The sequence below is a fragment of the Rhinopithecus roxellana genome, chromosome 19 (genome assembly GCF_007565055.1).
Source record: "Rhinopithecus roxellana isolate Shanxi Qingling chromosome 19, ASM756505v1, whole genome shotgun sequence".
Lineage (NCBI taxonomy): Eukaryota > Metazoa > Chordata > Mammalia > Primates > Cercopithecidae > Rhinopithecus > Rhinopithecus roxellana.
The window spans coordinates 37,658,307-37,662,228 of NC_044567.1; the positions used below are offsets into that span (position 1 = coordinate 37,658,307).

A 3,922-nucleotide genomic window follows, 5' to 3' on the forward strand; every position below is an offset into this window, starting at 1 on the left:
CCTGTAATCCCAGCACTTTGGGAGGCCAAGGTGGGCGGATCACGAGGTCAGGAGATCGAGAGGATCCTGGCTGACGCGGTGAAACCCTGTCTCTACTAAAAATACAAAAATAAAATTTTGTAAAAATGCAAAAATTAGCCAAGTGTGGTGGTGGACACCTGTACTCCCAGCTACTCAGGAGGCTGAGGCAGGAGAATGGCATGAACCTGGGAGGTGGAGTTTGCAGTGAGCCGAGATCATGCCACTGCACTCCAGCCTGGGCGACAGAGCGAGAATCTGTCTCAAAAAAAAAAAAAAAATGATTTTTCTTTTTCCTTTTTTTTTTTTTTAAGTGTAAAAGGTTTTATTTGCAGGGAAGCAGGAATTTAATCAAAGAGGCCAAATCCCATGTCATCGTCTGACTCTTCAGACTCCTCCTTCTTTTCATATTTCTTCTCCTCTGCTGTAGCAGGCGCGGAACCAGTAGCAGGCGCTGCAGAGCCTGGGGCGGCGGAGACGGCCACAGCCCCACCAGCAGGTACACTGGCAAACTTGCCAATACCCTGGGCAATGACGTCTTCAATGTTTTTTCCATTCAGCTCACCCATAACCTTGTTGAGTCGGTCGTCGTCCACCTCCATGCCCACGCTGTCCAAGATCTTCTTGATGTCCTTGGCACTGGGGGAGGAGTTACCCCTGAGGGCAGCCAGCAGGTAGGAGGCGACTTAGCGCATCGCGGCGGCATCTGTGGCAGAGGTGGAGAGCCTCACGCCAAGATTTTTCTTTAGGCCGGGCACGGTGGCTCACGCCTATGATCCTAGCACTTTGAGAGGCTGAGGTGGACAGATCATGAGATCAGGAGATTGAGACCATCCTGGCTAACAGGGTGAAACCCTATCTCTACTAAAAATACAAAAAATTAGCCAGGTTTGGTGGCACTCGCCTGTAGTCCCAGCTACTCAGGAGACTGCGGCAAGAGAATCACTTGGACCTGGGAGATGCAGGTTGCAGTGAGCCAAGATCGTGAGATTGCACTCCAGCTTGGGTGACAGAGTGAGACTCCGTCTCAAAAAAATAAAAAAATAAAAAAAAAAGATTTTTCTTTAATAAATACCAAATCAGCTCTTGTTTCCTGGGAGCCAATGTTTATGTGCTTGGATAGCAAAGGTTTTAAAGTCTTTACTTCATTAGATTCAGTTGCCCAAGATTATGAAGTCACATATATACTTCTGTTTTGATTGTAGAGAGGAGAGAGATGGCAGTTACTTTGTTAATATACCTATATCCAAAATAACAACTGGAAAAAGTAATAAGTTGAAGTGTCACAGCATAAGAATAAGAGGGGCTGGGTGTGGTGGCTCACACCTGTAATCGCAGCACTTTGGGAGGCTGAAGCAGGCTGATTGCTGGAGCCCAGGAGTTCGAGATTAGCCTGCACAACATGGCAAAAACCCATCTCTACAAAATAAAATAAGAATAAAAGGTTTCCCATGTGGGGCATGGTGTGGTGGCTTATGCCTGTAATCCCAGCACTTTGGGAGGCTGACGCGGGTGGATCACTTCGGGTCAGGAGTTTGAGACCAGCCTGGCCAATGTGGTGAAACCACATCTCTACTAAAATACAAAAAAAAAAAAAAAAAAAAAAAAAAAAAAAGCCAGGCATGGTGGCAGGCGTCTGTAATCCCAGCTACTCAGGAAACTGAGGCAGAAGAATCACTTGAACCCAGGAGGCAGAGATTGCAGTGAGCCAACATTGCACTACTGGACTATGGCCTGGGCAACAGAGTGATACTCCATATCAAAAAAAAAAAAAAAAAAAAAAAACCTGTCACCGTGGTTCATGCCTGTAATCCTAGAACTTTGGGAGGCTGAGGTGGGCAGATCACAAGGTCAGGAGATGGAGACCATCCTGGACAACATGGTGAAACCCCGTCTCTACTAAAACTACAAAAATTAGCCAGGTGTGGTGGTGCGCGTCTGTCGTCCCAGCTACTCGGGAGGCTGAGGCAGGAGAATCACTTGAACCCAGGAGGCAGAGATTGCAGTAAGCCAAGATTGTGCCACTGCCCTCCGGCTTGGTGACAGAGCAACACTCTGTCTAGAAAAAAAAAAAAAAAAAAAAAGAATAAGAGATAGGAACCCAATAAAGGTATAGCATATGAGGTTTTGTCAATGTGGATTGATTGATTGACCTGGCTGGCTAAAACAGATTTCGTTCCAATAAAAAAATTTAAGAATAATCTAATCTCTCACTTCTTTCTATGCTTAAAAAAATAAAATAAAGTAGATTCAGGCCAGCTGTGATTTAATGGTGCGTATATTGATGGTAAAACTCTTCATTAAACGTCTTAAAATAGCAGAATTGAAAGCCTAATAAACTTCAGGGTCAGAGCCATTCCTGTCTTGTATTGTTCTTAGCCCTAATCTTGTCCATTTAAAATGTTTTCCATATGTAAAGGCAGTTTTTAATATTAACTTTTTAAAGTAAATTGTTTTAAGCAAATGTAGATTATCCCTACTTAATACTTATAATTCCATAGATAAGCATATTGTTTCAGGTTAAGGCAAAGATTCTCATATCTTTGCTAACTACCTTCAAAACATTGCAGTCGCCCAAATGAAAATGGTTATATACTCAAATATTAATTGAGAGCATGACAGAGGAAAGATAGAACCAATAGGTTTGGGATAAGAAAAAATTATTATGGGGGGGTGGAGCAAGATGGCTGAATAGGAAGAGCTCCAGTCTCCAACTCCCAGCGCGAGTGACACAGAAGACCGGTGATTTCTGCATTTTCAACTGAGGTACTGTGGTCATCTCACTAGGGAGTGCCGAACAATCGGTGCTGGTCAGCTGCTGCAGCCTGACCAGCGAGAGCTGAAGCAGGGCGAGGCATCACCTCACCTGGGAAGCACAAGGGGGAAGGGAAACCCTTTTCCTAGCCAGGGGAACTGACACACACCACACCTGGAAAATCAGGTAACTCCCACCCCAATACCACGCTTTAAGCAAACGGGCACACCAGAAGAATATATCCCTCATCTGGCCGGGAGGGTCCCACGCCCACGGAGCCTCCCTCATTGCTAACACAGCCGTCTGCGGCGATCTAACCGCAAGGCAGCAGCGAGGCTGGGGGAGGGGCGCCCGCCATTTCTGAGGCTTAAATACGTAAACAAAGCCACTGGGAAGCTCGAACTGGGTGGAGCTCACAGCAGCTCAAGGAAACCTGCCTGTCTCCATAGACTCCACCTCTAGGGGCAGGGCTCAGCTCAAAAAACAACAGGGGAAGCAGCAGAGGCCTAAGCAGACGTGAACGACTCTGTCTGACAGCTTTGAAGAGAGCAGTGGATCGCCCAACATGGAGGTTGAGATCTGAGAACAGAAAGACTGCCTGCTCAAGTGGGTCACTGACCCCTGAGTGGCTTAACTGGGAGACATCCCCCACTAGGGGCAGTCTGACACCCCACACCTCACAGGGTGGAGTACACCCCTGAGAGGAAGCTTCCAAAGTAAGAATCAGACAGGTACACTCACTGTTCAGAAATATTCTATCTTCTGCAACCTCTGCTGCTGATACCCAGGCAAACAGGGTCTGGAGTGGACTTCAAGAAACCTCCAACAGACCTATAGCTGAGGGTCCTGACTGTCAGAAGGAAAACTATGAAACAGGAAGGACACCTATACCAAAACCCCATCAGTATGTCACCATCATCAAAGACCAGAGACAGATAAAACCACAAAGATGGGGAAAAGCAGGGCAGAAAAGCTGGAAATTCAAAAAATAAGAGAGCATCTTCCCCTGCAAAGAAGTGCAGCCCATCGCCAGCAACGGATCGAAGCTGGCCAGAGAATGACTTTGACGAGATGAGAGAAGAAGGATTCAGTCCATCAAACTTCTCAGAGCTAAAGGAGGAATTACGTACCCAGTGCAAAGAAACTAAA

General features: G+C 46.3%; 1 pseudogene across 1 annotated transcript; it reads right to left on the bottom strand.

Annotated features, from left to right (window-relative positions):
* Positions 1 to 363: 363 nt before the first annotated feature.
* LOC104668263 lies at positions 364 to 746 on the bottom strand (annotated as a pseudogene). Its single transcript, XR_004055084.1, has one exon. The product of XR_004055084.1 is annotated as a 60S acidic ribosomal protein P2 pseudogene (transcript).
* Positions 747 to 3,922: the final 3,176 nt, after the last annotated feature.